Raw genomic sequence first — 22,126 nt, 5'->3', positions numbered from 1 at the left:
AATCCTCTCACCGTTCCAAAGCTACTCCCTTCTAGTCCTGCTGTTGGCTTTGTATCACCACATATCCTACCTGGGTCTCTCCGGGGTACCCAAATTGTCTACTGACCACTTTCCAATCATACTCCCCTTCCCCCTGGCTGGGAAATCTGATCCAATGAATTCATGTACATGTGTCACTGATCATTTCATGAGTCATCAACCTCTTCTGAAGCAACTTTTTTCTTTTTAAAGGTCATTTATAACCTCAAATGAAGATGATCAAATTGTAGGTCATCAAAAAACTGAAGTGAAAAAAAGTAGCTTGTGTGGGGAAAAAAAAAAAAAAGCATGGTGGGGATTGGGGGAGGGCTGGTTCCACCTCCTGCTGGCTCTCATGGCAGATCCTCTAAGGTGTTTCTGCTTCTTCTAGCCTTTTCCATTCTGAGCCCACAGCAGCTCTTGTGATAGCTGAAGACCCTGTGGATAAGGGGCAAATGGAAGGGTGGAGTGGAATGGGGGTCTACAGTCTCCTAGGACACTGGTCCCCACACTGCCCCTGCCTGCAGCCACCTTCCCAGTCACCAGTGCAGGTCCTGGGGGTGCCTAGCGTATCTAATTCAGTTAGACTGGAAAACACAAACCCTGACCAGCCTTTCTCCTTTATGAGCACCATGTGTTCAGATATGAAACCGTACTGCACACACTTGTAACTCCTGGCTCCTGAGTGCTGGCCAAAGTAACTCCAGTAGCCTTAAGAACCACCTCTCTCTTCCCAGGGCACATTAGTCTAAATGGCTCTGAGAGCTAACCTGGAGAGGCAGGGGGTGGCTTGAGGTGGTGGGACACACTTCAATCAGAATTGCTCAAGCACTTCCAAGTGGGTCAACTGAATTCCTCCTGGCCCAGCTCTGCCCTCCTGGAAAGGATCTCTGCTCCTAGGCTGTTCTATCCAAGATGATCTTTTATCTTAATCTCTACAACCTGTCAGCTAAAAGCACTTTGCCAAACCATTAAAAGGAAAAGGCTTAAAATGAACAAAATGGCAAAATATTATATAACAGATAATTTATTATCCTTCTCTAGCAATTAGCTCTCAGCGGAGTACCCCTCACTCCACCTTTTGGGAAGACAGGACTGCTACATGGCCTGGCTCACTATTCAGGTGAGAAGAATTACTACTTAACTTGGACTGAGAAATTCTCTTATAATTTTGCAAGGCCCATTGCGGGGTAGACGGAAGCACCTAGAGGCTGCCCCACTGACTCAGCAGACTACACTTTGCAATTATCTTTACATCTTGGTAACTGCCCTGAGATTAGGGATGTGAATTTTTTTTTTTTTAAGATGATAACAGAGTTCTGGTGGGGACAGTGGTTAGAGTGGGGGCAGGGAGTAACACCGAGAATCTCACATGTCCCAACAGCTTAACTAGGAGAAACAGACCCCTTGGTCCAAGCAGCATTTGAACCTGTGTCTTCTGGACACTCCCCATTGTCCATGATAGCATTTTATTCAAGGTCTTGAGCTCCAATCTCACTTTTCCCTTGGGAGTGTGAATGCTGATGCTTTTTCAGTGTGGTCACTGACAGGAACTGACTAAGCATTTCATGGGCTGATAAGTAACAAGTGCTCTACTGAGGGATTTACTTTAACACAGGACTTATACTTCTTTTTTGCAGGAAGCGTCCAGTATTTAGAGACTTACATTTCACATCTTGAGTTACACTTTGGTAGTCAACAAGGTTTTTTCCTTAATAGATGATGGCGAGGAACTCCGTGACAAAACAGACATGAGGCTTTCCTCCTGGATAATAGGCAATGGTCTCTTCCTTTCCAAATCTTGCACAGGAACTAGGAGTCTGGCCATTCCAGCTAATGCATCAGTTCACTGTTGTTAACAAGGAGTTAGGAGAGCAATTATTCTCCTCTTTGAGGTTTAGTTTTCTTTCTCATTAAACTGTATTTTTCAAGAGAATTTGTATTTCCAACCATCAGGTGTTTCTCTCACCTACTTCCAGGTAACAGTAAAACATGGCTCAAAAGGCCTTGTGCCCTTGAACCAGTTATCTGTTCAGAAGGCCACCTGGGTTTGGGGTACTATAAATTATCATATTCTGTGTCTAGTGAGCAAAGGTCAAAAATTATAAGGGCCTTGGAGCCATCCTCAGCACTCTGAAGCCAGGAGTTGGAGGAGTGGGGCCTAGGAATCTGCATTTTCACAACCTTCCTAGGTGATCTTGAAGCACCCTTAAGTTTGGGGACCATTCTGGTATACAACACATTGCTATTAAGGCTGAGGTCAGTCCATTTGGAACCAGTCAGCTTGGCTGGGTTGCAAAGAAATCTGCATATGCCCACTTTATCAGTCAAGGTTCCAGCAGGAAATAGACAACAGTCTCAAATTATGATAATTTGAAGGGAATTTAATAAAGGGGCTATTGACAAAGAAGTGAGTGGGGTACAGGAAAGCCACAATGCCTAGTGCAGTCCCCTGGGCTAATTAACCTGCCACACCCCAAGGCTGAGGGGGCAAGATGAGAGGGTGGCTACCTGAACCTGGGACAGAAATGCTGGCTGGACAGCACTGCCTGACAGGAGCTGTGACCACCCTTGAAGAGCCAATGCCTGAGAAACCCCACAGAAAATAAGGATCCTGACCTCACTCCCGCCCTCCAGGTTCAGGTGCCCCCCTTGCTGAACCTAGCTAGGAACCAGAGGCACCCACCAAAGCCGTGCACAGAAGTCAATTTTCGGGGGCAGAGAGCAAGCAGGGAGGAAGAGGGAGGGCAGTGTCTGGACCTGGGGAAGCAAAGGGAAGATGCCTGGTAAGGTGCCACTACAGAAACCTACAGAAGCCATACCAGGGAGTGTCAAGCCTTCACCAGCATTACAGATGGCAGCATTCCACCTGCAAATGCCGAGCGTCTAGGCTTCTGCCATGCCCACTTATGAAAGTACCTGACGGGAGAGATAACTACAGGAAGGACACAACTTTGTCCAGGAAAGTATTTCAAAAAATAAATTCACAAATGTACCTATCAAACATCTACTGAGCACCAATTCCATGAAAGACATATTTCACACTTTCGTAGTAAAGGTCTTGGTGTCTTTTATGTTGAACCTAATAGGGCTACTGCTGAGAGCCGTGTTCATAGGGTTTAGTGAAGCGCCTGCTGCTGTCTCCTAAAAAAGTGTGTGTGTGTGTGTGTGTGTGTGTGTGTGTTACAGAAAAGGAAAATATCTCAGATTTTTCAAGTGGAAAAATTGAACTTTTCCATGTACTCATAGCCTATAGCAAAAGTGACTTTTCCCCCCTTTTAATATATATGACTTTCCAGCTAGGTTTTACCTGCACGTGAGCAGGCGATTACACACAGAATGTGAGGTTGGATGGCCTGAAACAAATGGGGTGAGGGATGATTTATTCCATCCTTCAACTTCCACCCAACTAATGTTGGTTCTGTGAAACTTAAGTTCTCAGGAGGCATCATGTTTGATCACCATCTCTCCTACAGTCACCTTCACTGGGTGCTCAATAAATGACTTTGAAGTCTCACCATCTCCACATTGACCTGGTTCACTGGCCTCCGTGAAGGAAAGTCTCCTGAGTTCTCTGGGTTAGCCGAGTGGTGCAGCAGTGTCTGCCACCAGGGACGCCCCAGGTGACTTCAGAGGCACATCACAGAATTACAAAATGAAAACCTTATTCCTTTCTCAGTGCTTTTCAAGTCTTCTCAAACACCGAAGTCTCAGCTGGATGCTGCATGTCTACGACAGCTTGCCTCTGTAACACCTGCCAACGCCCCTCTTTCTCTGGAGAGGTGTGGCCTTAGGCCCTAATCTTATTTCACTTATTTATTTTAATCATGATCATTTATTTGCATCAAATGATACTGGTTTTCTACTTGAGGAGGTCACACAGTCTCCTTTTAAAATAAGTTGATTTAGGGGCACCTCGGTGGCTTAGTCATTAAGCGTCTGCCTCCGGCTCAGGTCATGATCCCAGGGTCCTGTGATCGAGCCCCGCGTCGGGCTCCCTGCTCTTCCGGAAGCCTGCTTCTCCCTCTCCCACTCCCCCTGCTTGTGTTCCCTCTCTTGCTATCTCTGTCAAAAAATAAATAAAAATCTTCAAAAAATAAAATAAGTTTGGTTTAGTATAAAAAATTAAGGGCTGTTATATAAATAATGCAGGTGGTACACAGATATGAAGAAGACAAGACAGGTGGTATACAAATGACTAGAGTCTGGGAAACACTGATCTAATGCCAAGTATACCTCATGAGTCACAGAGACCTGGATTTAGTTCTAACTGCCATCCAATAGCAATAATGACTAATTTTATTGCCTTGTAAACAAAATATTCTTTCATTGAAGGTAGTAGTTCTGGTCAGAGGGTTGCAGCTCAAAGAGAGTAATAAAAATTTAGTAAAATTGCTTTGTAATCCGAATCCTATCTTGTTATTAACAGAGATGCCTGTGATATTAATCATTTATACGGTATACTACTGTAGGATGAAAATATGGCATAATAAATTATGAAAGGAGAGGGAAAATAGCTAAACGCTGCTCTCCTCATCAGGTCTGACAAGAGGGCCTTCAGCAGTCCCTGTAATGTGCGGGGGAAAAACCTTCCCTCATTCACGTAAGATTCACTGACAGTATTCCAGGTCCATCCAGGCAGAATAAATTCCAAAAGCAGTCTGTCATGGTACGTGAATCCTTCTGATGTTTGGTAAAAATACTTCGTATTCTGTGGTGCTGATCAGGGAGGACATGGTCAATGGTCCCTTCCTACACAAACTGCACAGCTCTTAAGGCATTTTACTTTAGCCCTGTTTTGTTTCAAGTCAGCCAAAACCCCAAATTCTAACCTCTTGAAAAATTTACATTTATGTTCATGTTTTTTCAAGTCAAGACCTCAGGAAACATTAAATCAACCAACATATGGTGCCTTTTTCCTTCTCTCAGGAGCATGAGACAGCGGAGTGTTGGGGTGCACTCACACTCACTTGTGATCCTCCTGCACACATACTTGCCCCCACCTGCAAACTCCCCTGGGGGTAGAGCCAGAGACTAATGCTGCCCGGCTCATTCCAGAAAGAGGTGTTTGAAACAAAGCGTGCTGTCCTTCTGAACCCTTATTTACACTTGAACTTTGCTAAATATCACACATCAGTAGACACTCTGGAGCCGGGGCCCTCTCCCTATGCATTGTCTGCTTTTTACTTGTTTTAAAAATATTTCTACAATGCATCTATTGTTCTCCATTCATCATATAATTGTATGATACATTGGCAAACAACTGTTCCTCAATGAATAAAAGTGTGTTTACCAAAGAATAATTGGAGTTACTTGGCACAGGAACCAGACCTTGTCCACCACCAGCTGATGTATGTTGCAAACACAGAGCCCTCAGCCTTCTGCCCTTGCTGGATGTGTAAGTAGTCAGTACTTGTTAATTCTGGGACCTCAGTTTTAGCCACATAAGATAAAGGAATGCTATTTTATGCTGTATGATTTCATTTGTAGAATTTTTTAAATTACTCAGTTGCTAGAATTATAGGAAATAAACAGACTTTAATTTTATTTAAATCCTAAAATTTAGATTCAAACAAAATGTTTTAAAACATGCCATAATAGTAGCTTATTTTTTGGGGGGAGGAGAGGGAAGTTCCTATAACAGCATTTAGCCTTATAAATGTAAATATAGTGAATAGAGGGCAATACGGGTCAAGATACTGCTATGCTTCTTATTCTAACAGAACCCAGTTTCATAAAGAGAGTTGTTTGAGGACAAAGTGCAAGTTGAGTTTTATGTTTCAGGTCTCTCCAAATCATACCTGTACCATACATGTTTCTGGGTGTCTGCCCCATCCTTGTCCTGTTCCCTGGGAATCCGTCCTGCCATTGGCTCAGCAGCAAACCATGTGACCATAGCTAGTCCAGCAACATATGATTGGACAGAAGTGTACAAATGAAATTACTGAACATCAAAGAATAAAAGGAGCTCCCAGAGCAAATGCTAAAGGGATGAAAGTAAGAATCATCAACTGAGGATTTGATGCTCTCAGAGGAAGAGACCTTTCTGATGGCACTTCCACAGGCTGGTGGTAAGGAAGACTGATAAACGCCCCAGCAGATCCCAAGTGATTACCTAATAGTGCACACCAGTGGTTACACATGAAATTTTCAGGTAAGAAGAAAAAGGTCGTAACCCAAATGCCAGACATAAACGTGGGACACGTGAGTCTTACCCAAAGTCACAACTGCTGCTTTGCTGTGACTCTCCTCTACAGTAATTTTTAAACATTGTGGCAAGACACCAATGATTACCTACTCAGACAACACCAGTACATTTATTTCAAATTTCTAGGAGGTAAAAGAAATGTCTGATGCTGATGCTTTATGCATGCTCAAGGCCAGCTTATAAATACTCCATTCGGTGATAACATAAATTTGCAACAATGAAAAGACACTGGCAAAATCCACCTCTTGCCATTCAACTGAAGGAGGCCCACCCACAAATGCTGGCTAGGAACCTTCAAGCTGTACAGCTTGGCTTAAAAAGATAAGTTAAGCCAATCAGATTGCTCTGCCAGGAATTTGGAACTAGAAAGTGGAGAAGCTGTTACTGGTTAGCCGTGGGCTGCTAAGTTGACAAATCATTCCAGTCGAGAGGCTTTTTAAATTTCTTTTAATTTTGGGAAGGGGAGTAATAAATAGAAATGGCTAGATGAAGTATCCACAAAGTTTCTTCCTCCCCAAAAAACATTTTGGGTCAAAAACAGTTCTGAATCACTGCTCTTTAAATGCAATTAATAATTATTCACCTAGGGAGAATATTTGAGAAGGAAGAAAAGCATGTACATAATTCCGTGGTGAGTGGTGCATAAAACAGGGGCTACTGTTTGGTTCATCCGACGCGTGAAGTCTTGCAGGCCAACAGCTGCTGGCTCTCCAGGCATCACAGGTAACAAGGAAAGCTGCAGCCTCGAAATGAGAATACAAAGGAGAAACATATGTGCTAGCTTCCAGGGAACCTGTCTGAGGACCCTCTGCACCCCAGGCCCCAGGCTGGCATGTGGAAGGTGCTCAAACATGTCTATGGAGCTGCGTGGGATTGAACCTGGCCCAGGAGCAGCCTTGGGTGGAAGTCGGACAGGCTTCGAGTGAAACCGGCACGAGTGAAGATTGGAGTGGCTGCAATCAGCACTGTGTCTAAGTGAACGAAGGGCGTTCTGAAGAAGAGGCCAGTGACTGCCTAGGCAAGAGGGGAGGGTGCCACGGCCTCGGAAAGGAGGCAGGGCAGATGGTGATCCTTCAGGGGAGTGAACAGAAATGCCCAGAGCAAGACCTCGAGACTCCTTCATCTAAATGGATGTGTTAATGGCTCCCATGGAGCGGGTGTAAGAGGCCTGAGCACATATGCCTCCGTCTACTGTACTGGCTGTAAATAAACCATGTGCTCGTCTGCACCATCTGCTTAGTGTGCACTTTGTGGAACTGTGTGAAGAGAAAAAAGTGTTTGGGGCCAAATATCTAGAAATACTTTAGTTGTATACTTAGAAACCAAATATGCTTACACAGCTAAATTATTACATTGCCTTTAAAGTGGGTAATTTAAAATGCTCCCCCTTTTTAATAAGGGGGGCAATGCTGGACAGTAGGAGGCCACACAGCGTTGAAAGGTCAAATAGTAGGTCACAGGCACAGAATGAGGCTGGAGACAAGTTATCCTACAACTAGAGTTAATCAATCTTGAGTTAGTCATACTTAACCGGTCTTAACCACAAATTCTTCATCTATAAAAGAAGAGTGTGTCACTCATCTTCCTCAGAGTGGTATTTTGAGGATTAATGAGTTCTTTAGATAAAAGATACTATGAACATACAACATGTTTTTATGGAGACAGTCATGCCCTCTATAAAATACTTAGTATACATCATACATGATCATTGCCCTCAGATACACACTGAGATTGCTTATTGTTCATTATTTTTACTTTCTCCAAATTATATAAATAATGCAACTAATTCACTCATGAAACAATTATTTACTGAGCATTCAGTATGTTTTAGACTGTGGAATAATTTAAATCAGAAGTAAGAGACCTAAAATTATGTTCTAAAATCACAGACTTAGTATGTTGCATGTAATTTCCAAAATACACAGTTGGATTTGTGTTTTCAAAATTAAACAGTTTACAAAATTTAACGGTGGGGTAATTTCCCACTTCTGGATTTGTGATGGTCTAAAGTTTAGTGATTTCAAAGAGTTCAAAGAACTCCCTCATCTAACTTGGATGACCTTTATCCCCAGGACTAATACAGCAGCAATTTAGGTAGATACTATACACACTCCCAGACAACCCAACAACTTTATGGAAAACTCTACAATACAGCATGAACACCTGGTTTATGAAATGCAAACCTGAAAGAATAATCATACTGTGTTAGACTGATTTACAAACCATATCTCATCTTAACAGAACCCCCAGAAATAATGTAGGTCAGATCCTGATAAAACGAATTCCAAGGATTGCTCAAATACTTTTTATGGAGCTGAACTTGGGCTCTATCAGAATTTGCTTGGAGGAAGGAAGAGGTAATGAGTGCAGTAGTTGGAGCTAGCGCTTTGGACTCAGACAAAGTCCCACACCATGATGTATCAGCCATGGTCTTAAATCAGCTACTTTAGGTTTTGTCCTTGGTTTTGTCATCTACAAAATGGAGATGACAATACCACCTATCTCAGAGGATTTCCAAGTGAAACAGTAGAAGTCTTAGCATATGGTAAGGACTCAATAAATATTAGCTAATACAGAGATCTTCATTGTGTGGAAACAGAACTGGCATGGAAGCCAGAGGGTCATCAAAGAAGTGTTATTGAAACTGGAAAGTGGGTGGAGGAGGGGGAGACCCTGCTACTCCTATGTTCCCATTGGCAGCTCTGTCGCCCTTGCTAGGCAGAAAGCACAGAGGTGCCAAGGAACTTGAGGGAGATGGATCATCCTTCTAGTCTGTCTCAGCAAGACTTGAGCTGAAGGAGAGAGTACAGGCCACTCTGGAAGCAGCACAAGTGAACCTTAATTTCTCATCACGTCCCAACATGGGAGTGCCTCAGTACCATCTTGATTTATGTTAATTCCGTAAAGAGAAAGCACAGTGTGTACTCTGGATGAGTTTTAAAACTAAAGGGGAAAATCCCACACTCACAATGCATTTTAACATTGTTCTTATTAAAATACTTTAAAGACAGGTCAAAATGGTGGGGAGAAAACAAATCCTAACCACTGGGTTAGTTTCAGAAGTGGCTTTGGTTTTACAAACTAAGTTTTGATTCTAAAGACAAAAGTGCAGAGGAGAATGATAAAGCCTCATCCCACTGACCAGGTCCCACATTCTCACCAAAACAGAACAAAATAAAAGCCTAAGGCATGAAAAGATCTTTTTCTGCAAGCTTTTGGAATTTCCTAGGAGAAGGATAAAGATACAACTACAGCTGTGAATTTAACGCAGGTAAATTTTAATCTTCTCTTTTGTCAAAAGGTTGGAGGGGCACCTGGGTGGCTCGGCCGGTTAAGTGTCTGCCTTCGGCTCAGGTCGTGATCCCAGGATCCTGGGATCGAGCCCCTCGTCAGGCTCCCTGCTCGGCGGGAGCCTGCTTCTCCCTCTCCTCCCGGCTTGTGCTCTCTCTCGCTAGCTCTGTCACTATCTGTCTCTCTCAAATAAATAAATAAAATCTTAAAAAAAAAAAAAAGGTTGGAAATAATTAAGAACCTGAGATGGAAACAAGTTTATGCAAAAATTTGTAATACATGCTACATAAAATGTATATTTTGTGTAGAATCAAGGAAATATATACCTAAGTTATGAATTTTACACAGTGACAAGGGTATTTTCAAGGAGTATTCCTAAACAAAATATTTTTAAAACATCTATTTGGTTTAGGCCTTTGAAACAACCCCATACTTATTCCAGAAAAAAAAAAAAAAAGGAAAATGGCAGTAAAATTAAGATGATTTTCAACTAAAATAAATTCACGTGGAAATCCTAGGAGGGCAGAAATATAAGCCAGGACTTGACTGCGGAACACATAAGCATGAGTACAGAGAATACTGGAGTTCCCTCCTTTCAGAAAATTTATGAAATGTAATTCCTGGATAATCTCAACATGCAAGGCAAATAAAGTGGTGAGTTCAGTTGTGCGTGTGCACGTGCTTTAAAAAAAGATATACAACAAGGCTTCTTTGAAGAATTCGCTTCAAAGGAATTTGAAGACCATAAAAGAAATGTGGTAACAAAAACTTAATTTCGACACTATAGTAACACAACTATCTCATGAAATCCAGCTCAGCCACATGGGATGAGACAGAGAGCTAAGAAAGATTCAGTCCACATTTGGTCAGTGCAAGATCGCCTCGCTGTTCTCCTGGAGCGGAAGCAGTATAGACGGGCTACAGCCTCAGACTCCTACAATCTGTAAACTGTTTAAACATCTTCAGAAATAATGGGAAAAAAATGGCCACATTATTTGATTGCATAACAAGATTTGAATGATGAATTCGGAGGAATCGCAATGTTTATAGTTTTAATTGTCCAAAATGTCTTTCAATCACACTTAATCCTCACTCTAATAAAAAATGTGTTACAAATAAATAGCAACACAAAATTCTCAATTAAACCACAATAAAAAAAAAAATCAATCTGGGTAACCACTCCCTCCCATTGTTGAAAAATTAAGTATACACATTTGCTGAAATTCAAAATCTTGTACAGTTTTAGTATAGTCCCACTTTTGTAAAACAGGTATGTAGAGAAAAAAAAAAAAAGAAAAAAAGACTGGAATAAAATACTCCCAAACCAGAAACACTGGTCGTTTCTGCCTGGTGGAATTTGAGTAAAGGATTATATCCGTTACTGAGTATTTCTAATTTTGCTAAAATTTCCTACAATACAAAATGTAATAATCATTGAGCATGTATGAGAGGCTAGGCAGTATCCAGGATGCTTTCTGCATCTCACAGAGCGCTCACATCTGCACGAGGGGGGTATTATTATCTCTGCAGATGTGGAAGCAGAAACCCAGGCAACCAACACTGGAGGGGTGGGGACTGGAACTCAGACATGCCTGTCTCATAATCATTCTGCGGCAACTGAATTTCATTTGTGGCCAGAAAACAAACAAACTTAAAAGTAAATTTAAGTGCTACATAGCCAGGTGAAGGGTGAATGGAGACAATATACCTCTAGGCATTTAAGATTTTTATTAGGTACTCCTTAAATTTAGTGATTATGATTTTTTTTTGTTGCTATTTTCAAAAGTATGTTATCTATTTGAAAATAAAAGGAAATGAATGAAATCTTACATGATGCTAAAAACCAGTGAACTGGATTTAGATCAGTTATCATGTCTACACAACATCCTTTCAGTGAGGATTCTATTACCTGAAGTAGACAACCTCCTCACTGATTCTGACCTGACTCTGAAGAAAAAAGTAAAAAAGGAGTCTTCCCTTTTAAGAGGCATAGAGATAGGACTCACAGAAAATGGTACTCCATAGACCATATATGGAGGCCATGATTTCTTGGTGGCTAAAACTCCCATCTAAGCACAATAGAAATCAAAGAAATAGAAGTTAAAACAGTGAAGCATCATTTTTCACCTGTCACACTGACAAAGATGATAACCAATGAAAAGTATTATCATAAGGGTTTTGAGGGGCGCCTGGGTGGCTCAGTCGTTAAGCGTCTGCCTTCGGCTCAGGTCATGGTCCCAGAGTCCTGGAATAGAGCCCCGCATCGGGCTTGCTGCTCAGCGGGAAGCCTGCTTCTCCCTCTCCCACTCCCCCTGCTTGTGTTCCCTCTCTGGCTGTCTCTCTCTGTCAAATAAATAAATAAAATCTTAAAAAAAAAAAAAGTTTTGAAAAACTGGCACCATTGTAAACTTTTAGTAGAGAGTGGGTAGGCAATAAATATGGATCAAACTTCAAAATGTGTAAACAACTGACCAGCGAATTCTCCTCCTAGGGACTTATTTTAAGGAGAAAATTAGGTTATGTATGCAAACGTAAATGTGGCAGTAATCGCTGTTCAATGCAGTATTGCTCATAACATAGAAAAACCAGTAATAACCAAAATATCCTTTGATAGAAGAGTTTGCTGCTTATCCCCAGAATTTAGCAGTGTCTATTTGTAGAAGTAAAAATAAGTATCTGTGAATGAACAAATTAACAGGACACAGCTATACAACTGAATTTTATGCTGGTACTAACACTCTTGATGTAATGTTATATTCAATGTAATGCTATATTCAACATGGAAAGGAGTCGATAGCATTTTGTTAAGTGATCAAAACAGATTACAGACTAGCCTATGTAGTATGATCCCACTTAGAAAAAATCATATGTATGTCCACCTGTATATATATGTGTAGAATGGCAGTGTAGGTGGGATTTGTGAAATTTTCACTTTTTTCTTTATACTTCTCTGTATTATTTGGATTTATTTTAAAACAGTAGCTACATATTTTCTATTTGGCTGAGAAGAATCCTATTCTTTGAATTCTTATCCCAACCACTCAATCTATGGAGAAGGAAAATCCTACTAACAGATAACATTCAGGGAATATAATTTAAGACAATTCTTTTTCCCTTGATTTCTCAAATATTGCTGTGCTAGTTCTCTTTTCTGCAACTTACTCCTATAACAGGTCTGAAGCAGAATGAACACAAGGCACATCTGTTTTAAAACAGTTGTAATCAACATCCTGGTAACCATTATACTGAAGAGAAAATCTCAGTGCATGGTATTTCACTATTTTGACTTTCTCTGTCCACAACCCTTCAGAACCCACCCTTGTTAACTTTCTGGCCAACCTCATCGCCCAAGGGTGCTCTCTTGGGCTCTGTGTGCATTCAAGTGTATTCACCATCAATGGACTCCATCTGTCAGCTCTATACACAAAGACCTTCAAGTTATTTGGCAAAGAAACACTGCTTTTCTTGAATGCTGGATTGAGTTTAAAAGCGGACAGTTTGTATTAATAACTAATGGCTTCTGGTAATTTTTTTCAGTCCGGGAGAAAATACAAGCATTCCTGATAAACAAATGACAAAGTCTCTCTTTGGATTCAAACAAGAGCAACGTGATTCCTCCACTGGGGCACTGTCTGGTTATAACAGTGCCCGGCTGCGATTCTGGCCAGCCTCTGAAAGCAGGAGTCGGGGCCAACAGACACTGCATCTATGCACATGTGCCCTGAAGAATTAGCCAACTGTGAGAAGGGCAGAGAGAACACATGAGCTGATGACTGATAAGCTGCCTCTTCTGGATGCCAGTTATCTGAAAGTACCGCAGTTTGCTGATGAAACATGCCATGCCAATGCATGGGTTCATCAAGTCAAGAATAAGCTACATGTTTTGGTCTTGTCGTATCTTCTCCCAAATAATCAAGCCCAGAGTAAGAGCAAGATGGAGGGCTGAGAGAACAGAGACAGAATGCTGGAAGACAATGCACATCTACTGCTTCTTCCTTGCAGCTCCTGGGTGAGCTATCAATCCAGGTGGGTGTTAGGGACAGCAACAGCAGATACCCAACGTGAAAAGCATTCTAAGCCCCAGACATGAGGGTGGCTGGCTTGATGGGATCAAGTAGATTATGGATTTAATGTTGCAAATCCTCTTTTTTTTTTTAAAAAAAGGTACCACTGTACATGAAGACGAGCCTACTGGCATGAGCTCTGAGTTCATGGTCAGTGGTGGTGGTAGTTTGCAATCACACCTGTTGGATGCCAGTGCCACTCGTTTACAAGATGCTTGGACAGCCTGGGGCCTCCTGAGAAAGGAGTCCGACCACCGCCCACCTCGGGAGCCCGGCTCCATCATGGTGACCCATGGTGACAGGGGCTTGGTCTTTCGCCCCTGCTGCCGCTGACTAGTTTTCCCTGATGCTGCTGTCCTGTGCCTTGTCTACTCAGACCGGTCAGCTTCCGAGCCACAGATATTTCCTGAGGGGTATAAAACTCAACAAACGGCAAATAAACAATACAAAACATGATTTCATGCTGTCATGCTCCTGTTTCTCTAGACTGAAGCATTGTAGCAGCTCCCTGACTTACAAGTATCATTTGGCACTCACTTTTCCCTTCCAGTTACTTCTTTTTCCTGCTTTTACCCTTAGTCCATCAGCAACCTCTATTGCCTATACCCTTCCCCAGCCCCGCCCCTGGGACCCTGGCTCTCAAGGTCACCAGGCTACAGAAAGGATTCTTGTAAAGTTCACCAGCAAGTTACCCTACCTTGTTCTCCAGAGTTTAACACTGTCTGTGTGTGGCTTTTGCTGCCAGTGTTGGCTATGCCTGATCATCTTCTCTGCCCAAATCAGCTCTACGTGCTCCCTTCAGTCGGAGGCAGACATCTTCCCAGGCTGAGCAGCTCAGTCTTGTCTCTTTCCCCTGATCTCATCCCCTATATCCAGGCAGCCTGCTTCCATCAAACCTCGAGATTCAGTCTTCAAAAAGGCTTGCAATTCATCAAGATTTAACACAGATTTAATAAAATAACATTCCTAAAAGGAGTCTAGAAACCATAGTATGACATACAAATACAAGATATCAGTATGGGCATAATCATTTTACCTCAATTCTGTTCCCTGCTGAAGTCATTCAAAGTCTTTTTCCAGTATTTAAATCCTTCTATAATCTGGACTCACTTTAAATCTCCGACTAGATCATGATTGTTGTTTTATGACAGGCCCTGGAAGTGCAATATATCCTTCCCTCTAAAACCTCTCTATAAAAATGCAGCACTTGAACCACCTTCGCCAAGACCTTGACCCAGATTAAATTGAGTTTTAGCCACTCCAGTAACCCCTCGGGCAGAATTTTAATTAGTTTAACAGACATATATGCATTGCAGAAGTCTTTATGTAGTTTCCATTTTCCTGCTTCTCTATTTTCTAATTTGTGTTTACTTATTTCCCAAATTAGCACAAACAGGGATCATGTCTTAATATGGACTATTAGTGACCAACAGACTTCAGTTCACTACTGATGACAGATTAGTCCCACCTCCCTCACTTTTAAAAATACATAAATATTCATATATTATTCCTATACACTCACCCTTGGTGTCTCCTCCAGAGGGTCCAGTGATGAGAGAGTTACTAAGAGTATTTAAAAGCCTCATTTCAACTCAGGAGCAAGAAATTCATCCACCCCTGACAAAAACAGCTTAAGAATAAATTCCAAACACCCAAGTGTTATTTTCTTCACCCCACAAACCCACGAACATTATGTGACCATGACACAAGCTTGGATGACATCCCATGGCAATCAGATGATAGATGTTTTCATTGGTTTCTCCTTAAATCAGGGCTATTAACAGCAGCATGATACTGAATGAAAACCCTCAGCAAAAGAGCTCAAATTGTATCTGACAAGGCTCACTTTATAAACCTCAACTATTTTCCTACTGAAGAGATGTTGTATTAAGTCACTCTGTTTATACAACCATTATGTATTTATATTCTCTTTAAAGATAAATGATACTTTTATGAAGAATGAATTGCACACAAAATACTATCTGCCTTGGAAAGATGCCAACATACACAGTTAAAATACACAAAACAAAAACAACCAGCTACCAATACTTCTTCCAAACAAAACAAGGGGTGTGCAGATTTCTCTATTGCATAGTAGGGTGATCTTAATGAGGGAAGCAAAATTAATGTTACTGTTAGAAAACGATCTGAGAAATAGGTTAACTGTACCTTATGATAATTGCACTAATATATTTACTATAAAGCTTAGGATATTTTAATTTGAATTTAAACTATAATTTAATATTATATATAAATTGGAATGATCTAATTGAATGGGCAAAAATACCAACGTTCACTCACCCACTCACCCACTATTGATGGGTGCTTTGATAGGGGAATATGAAAAGACACTGTCCCTACCATCTCAGAGTCTTAGAGAAAACAGATACACAACCATATGTTAACTACTATAATTATTCAGTCGGCTTTGCTTGGAAACACCCACATTTAAGAAGTTGGTGAATCACAAAATGGGTATGATGGAGATTTATCCTGACCAATGTCATCTCCAAATCAAAAAGCAGTATGTATAAAATTATCCCATTCATGTTGAACAACAACAAACAAACCAGATTACATGGAAAGGGTCAGGAAAAGAGACCCATTTGCCTCTGGGATGGGGGGTGGTGGAAAAAGGAAAGGAACATGGTTAAAAAAAAAAAAAAGACTTTCTCTTTTTACTTTACATACTTCTGTTATTGTCTGAAATTTTAAAGTCATCTATATGTTCATGTAATACTTGGCTACTGAGGAAATAAGTGATTGAAACACAGAAGCAGTAAGGCAGACAGAGATGAGCTCCCAGTAGAAGAAAATCCAGAAGCGGGTAGAGTCATAGAAGCCATTGGAGGACAGTGCGGAGAGAAAGGGCTGGTCAACCAGATCATCCGCCTGCATAACAGATATGGAGGAGGACAAGGACGCAAGAAAGGACATGCTACAAAGGAGGAGGACTCTCTAATTTGGGATATGGCTGTTTCACTGCAACAGCAGCAGGGGAAAGAAGAGTGCAGCAGGGTGAAGGTAGGGGTGAGGGTGGGATGAACAGCAGCTGGAGATCAAATGCTGCAGGACAGGTAACACGCAGGAATGAAGTGAACTGGGAGCAAGCTGCCCCCTCTGTCTCTTCCACATTGCCAAATGGGTACAAAAAAATACTTGTCTGTTTTGCGAAAATCAACAGTACAAATGTGATCGTGAATGGCAACTAACACTTGTGGCCACAGACTTCAGGGGTGGGGACCCACCAAGAACCTGACAGACTGCCTAGGAACTGATGGGGCGGCCGCTATGCAGCTCCTTCTCCAGTTAATGGCTGCCAAGTGGTGATATTCGCCCAATGTTGCGAGATCATCTTATTTTTAAAGAGAAGCCATAAATCTGGTTTTTTTTTTTTTTTTTTTAGTGTGAAATATCTTGACTTTTAAGTGCTGGCTCAAATTAAAAACAAAACAAAACAAAACATTGGACTAGGCAAAATATGCCTATGGGCCACCTCTAGCATTCTGACCCTTTCAAGCTTGGCACTGAAGAGAAAATGTCAGGTAAAAATTTTATTTTTTTCCTTTATTTATTATTTATTTATTTATTTTAAAGAAAGAGAGCTTTTCACATGTTGCTAGGCTAAGAGTAAAGACCTAATAGGTAAAAACCATCCTCTCATTTTTTTTTAAAATATTCAATACTTGAACAAAAAAGGGCTCACTTTGCTTGCCTTTAAGAGTCTATACACTCATGAGGCACCTGGGTGGCTCAGTCTGCCTTTGGCTCAGGTCATGGGATCCTAGGATTGAGCCCCACATCTGGCTCCACACTCAGCGGGGAGTCTGCTTCTCTTTCTCCCTCTGCCCCTCCCCCCTGCTCCTTCTCTTTCTCTCTCAAATAAATAAAATCTTAAAAAAAAAGAGTCTACACCCTCACATACTCTACTGGTAAACATTTAATCCACACTCTTGTATCATACTAACATAACAGACCTCAGCTAACTATTTATTGCAAGTGTTAAAATATGTGTTTGGATGGGAAGCACAAATTAACTGATAATTTTTGAAAGGAGAACATGAGGAAAGAAGCAAAATTCTCACAGAAAATATATAAACACTCAAGTGGACTTTCAGTTTATCAAATTTCCTCAGGAAAGAACTTCCCATTTGCAGCTGACTTATATTACAACAACACACCCAACAATTTCATTAGAATGTTATTTTTAATCAGTTCATCATATCGCTTTGCCTCCGGAACTGGAAGCAAGGAGTACATAAAGTCACCAACTATGGATACAAAACATTCAGAGTTCAAATAGCATTTTTAACTAGGAAAATAGTTAGAAAAGCACAGCATCTCCACAAAAGAAAGGTATCAACAATTGATACTCTTACATGAGTACACAGTCTTTAAAGAAAAATCTTCATTGCAAACTTTTGAAAATTGAAAAACATCTATTGCAAGATGTGAAGAATCTATTTGGTCATTACTCATCTGTGATAACATCACTGGCTGGGTCATTGCCATAGAATCTATTTTAAGCTCATTTCACTTTGCTCTAGTTCTCCTAGTCTATTAAGGGGCATTTTGGATGATGATAAATATTAGTCTCTACTTTCAAATGATTTTTCCCCTGACCCAACAAATACAATCTCAGGCATGTGGAAAGAGAACTCAGCTGGAAGCCCTCTGTATACTAGGCTTAACTTTCTACTGAAACTTAGGGGAAAGCCTGACTACCACCCCCACCCCTCGGTTTAGCATCTTGAACACTGGGTGACATTCTTGCCTGTGGCTCTGTGTCTTTGTCTTTCCATCTACAGTACATTTCTCTGTCTCATGTCCTTCGTCTTCAGCTCTTATGTAGCTCTGCCCTAGCTTGTCTTTCCCTGTTCACTCTGTCTCATCCGTTTTGCCTTACTTGCTCTCGTTCATTATTTTGTATTTGTATTTGTTTAGGTTTAGCTATTTTGCTTCTCTGGTCTCCTGTCCCTTCTTCCAGTTAGGACCCTTTCCCCTCCCTGCACAAATCAGGTGGCCACAAAATGCATTCTTTGTATACCCTTACCCCTAAGGTTCTTATTTGTATCAAGTTCACAAATTCACACGCTGAACCAGTGTCTCTGTCAGAAAATATATTTTACATTTGTGACAAAGGAACTGCTTAAAATTCCCTGTCTTTTTGAAAGCTCCTTCCAGCTCCCATCTCTGTGCTCTACAGGCATTTCCTTAGACTGCCAGGCCCAACATTAGCAGAGTCAGGAAGTTACGGCCTGGGATCTGTGGGACCAGTGGTCCACAGAACTTACTGGGATCTCTCTGGGCTGTGGGCAAAGAGGCCCAGACCATTCTCCCTGTTTCCAAACAAGACAAAGATTCCACTCCACTTTGGGGGAACATCCTCTTCTCCATTTAGCTCTCATGCTTTCAAAATCTTTGCTGAAAACAGATTTAACTGCCTCAAACAAACACCAAAGACTTAGTTTTATAATTGTGCTTCCTACCCAAACAAATCTGCAACTGAAATAACATGGAGCCTCTGGGATTTCTCTTACTTACAGGCAGCACCACATAGGACCAAGGGCACAGTTTTTATAACCAGACAGAACTGGGCTCAAATCCTAGCATTCTCTACATAGCATACCAGGCAAGTTACTTGACTTCTCGGGCTGCAGTTTTTTTTCCAGCAGCAAAATGAAGACATCAATACCTACCACACAGGATTCCTGGGAGGCGTAAATTACATGAGGCACTATAGAAGAATGACTAGCGCAGCTGTAAACCGTGGTGTGAGGGGCACAGAAATCAAGAGCGCCTGCTTTCAGGCTCTCTTCCCCCAGCCCCAAATGTGGATTCTGACTTTGCTCTGCTGGTTCTTCCCCTCGCCTACCCTTCTGGGAAAGTCTTGATCCTGGTCTCTCCGGGGGGTATCTTATGATGCAGAATGAGGGGGGAAGGTGGAAAAGCAAGTGGGTCGTGGTTAGGAAAAGTCTGTAAGCGCGCAAGCGTTGTAGAGTGTGAGGAAAACTGGTGGGAGAACGAGGGACTTGAGGCATTGCTGCAGATTCCGTACCCCACTGGTGCACTGACAAAGACAAGTAAAGAATTTGTTGTTTGGAACTGTCACCACCACATCATCCTGAAGCTGAGCGGTGTGGCTTTGGATGCATAAGGGTTAAAGCATTATTCCAGTCTTATTATTGTTTAATAATCCAGACTTGGGAGTGGAGGTTGCTCATAAGCAAAAGGGAAGGGGGAGTCAAAACAGCCAAGCTGCCTGCCTCATTGTAGAAGGAATGTAGGGAGGCCCTGGAGGCGGGTGACTGATGGTCCAAGGGCCGGGCCAGGTCCTATCACCCATCCCTGATTCACTCTGATCCTGGTGAGTCATTAGCATTTCTGTGTTCCAGTTCTTCCCCTGTAAAATGGCAGGATGGGAGGGCTATATTATTATTGCTCACCAGTTGACCTTTTAAAAGTTTGCTGGGAGATATGCCAGCAGCTGGGTTCACCCAACTCTGGCTTGTAGTGCTCCTTAAACAGAAGTACGTGTGTGTTCACGTGTGTGTAAACACCTATCTGTACGTGTGTGCATATGTATGCACACACACACGCACAAATTCTGGAGCTGTCCCTGCACAAACAACTAAATCACTAAAAAAGAAAGCCTTCAAAAAGATCATCTGGTTAATCCTGCTACATCCAAACAAGAATATCCCTGAATCTAAAAAGATGAGAATTTTCTTTTCCTAAAATCTCCAAGGGAGAGGTTTATAGCTTCCGATTAATGACGTACTTGATTTTCTAACAACTCTCATAATGGAAAAGTTCCTCTTTGCTACATTTTTTAAATTGCACTCCTGCCTGCATTCTTGATTCCTCTTACCACACTTTTTTGTTCTTGGACAGAACATATCACCTTCTAACAACTATATAATTTACTTATGCATTAACATTTTACTGCCCATTGTCTCATTTCCTTTTCCCCCAACTGGAATAAGCTGCCTCATTCAGGGATTTATCCCAAGCACCTACGACAGTGTCTAGCTCATAAAAGGCACTTGATAAACATTTGTAATTTGAAGTTGAATTATTATTTTTTTGTTTAATCTTTGATAAAAATCACCCATCTACAGAGCTGGAAGGAACCTCAGCCAAGGACCATCAGCGATGAGAAAGCCGAAGCTCTCTGAGGGGAAGCGGATTGCCCTAGGTCGTACGGTTTCATCAGGGCTCCTTCCACTTGGCCTCCACACCTCCACATGGAACTGCGATCCCCGGGGGGAACAGCATGGCTGCAAGCTGGCCAATGAGCAAGGCCAAGTCTGAACTCATTTAAAGCAAAGGAGTCCGAGAGAATAAGCTATGGTATTTATTTACAGAACATAAAGTCTCCTGTAATGATAATAATTTGTGCATCAGTAGCTGCTTTCATCTAAGGATCTTAGAGAGCTGACGAAATCCTTGGCCCATGGGGCCAGCTATCATTATCTGCTCTGGCGCAAGGGCGCTGAGATGCTGGGGGCTCTGCGGCCTTACTGCAGGCTGCTTCAAGCTCTTCGGGGCTACAGATCTACTCCATAGTTTTATCTCCTCTCCACGTCCTCATCCTTATCAACGTCGCAAACAGCAGCTATAACCTCCTGGTCTGTTCTCTTTCAGGCGCCCCTAAAACCATTCAGGGACGTGCCAATTTTCAAACCAGTGTATAGAGAAACAACACTGAGCATGTGGGGTGTTTGCTCATGTAGTCTCTCCTGCAAGTCACCAAGGGCTTGGCCTTCCTGAGCCCGTCCTGGAGAGAGGCCGACCACAGGGACATCTGAGGTACCCAGCGGTGTTCGGGGTTGGGACTTTTCTTTCCTCGCTTTACTGCCATTGCCCCACATACCCTTTTTCCATCTGTGGAAAGCAGATCAACTCTGTTGGAATTTTTACCTACCCACACAATGACAGTATTTACAAGTATCCCTCAATGAGTCAGGAACCACATTAAGGGCCAATTAGATTGAGCCAACACAACAAGTGTGGTAGAGGAGCCCTTTTGTACACGGTTTTGACCAGGTGGCATTCCTTGCTCCTTGAGGACTGAGGGGAACGGTGGACTCTGCACTCCAACCCTTCTCACCACGAAGCCCTCTCCAGGCCCCTTCCTGCGCGTAGGCCGGGGGCTGCTCTTCTTCACCGTCCTGCTGAACGGACGTACCAGCCTAACCAGTGCTGCCCACAGGACATCAGTGCCATGGCAGCCTCTTCACTGGTGCCAAGTTTACAGCGTCGGTTCCAGCCAGAGGGACCCGTGCCGCGGTCTGTCGTGTATCCTGGAGCTTCCTCTGCTTCTGCAGTTCCGGGGACCACCCTGCTGACTTTGCCTGTGGGCTGGCAGATTTGGGGCCGAAATGCCCGGCCAGCATCCTGAGGTTTGCCGGCTCCTTGGAACAGGAGGAAATCCTTGGCACAAGCGGAAATAATCGTAGGCTCAGGATTTCCCAGTGTTTTCTGGGAGGCCCGGGTTCTGGGGGATACTCAGAGGTATAATGTGGAAAAAGAATTCTGTGAT

The 22,126-nt window shown here is 42.3% G+C and overlaps 1 protein-coding gene across 6 annotated transcripts in view; it reads right to left on the bottom strand.

Annotated features, from left to right (window-relative positions):
* The window catches only part of FYN (FYN proto-oncogene, Src family tyrosine kinase), a 210,910-nt gene that overhangs the window by 139,704 nt on the left and 49,080 nt on the right, over positions 1-22,126 (bottom strand). Inside the window, exon 1 of one of the 6 annotated variants that reach the window (XM_032408047.1) lies at positions 15,104-15,802. The exons of the other annotated variants lie outside the window; for them this stretch is intronic. The gene's annotated coding sequence lies outside the window, so the exon portion shown is untranslated. Of the gene's footprint in view, positions 1-15,103; positions 15,803-22,126 lie in introns of those variants that run through there. 6 annotated transcript variants of the gene reach the window in all.

This window comes from Phoca vitulina, unplaced genomic scaffold, assembly GCF_004348235.1.
Source record: "Phoca vitulina isolate PV1807 unplaced genomic scaffold, GSC_HSeal_1.0 scaffold9, whole genome shotgun sequence".
Lineage (NCBI taxonomy): Eukaryota > Metazoa > Chordata > Mammalia > Carnivora > Phocidae > Phoca > Phoca vitulina.
The sequence above is the reverse complement of the archived record's forward strand: the minus strand, read 5'-3'. Positions and strand labels throughout refer to the sequence as shown.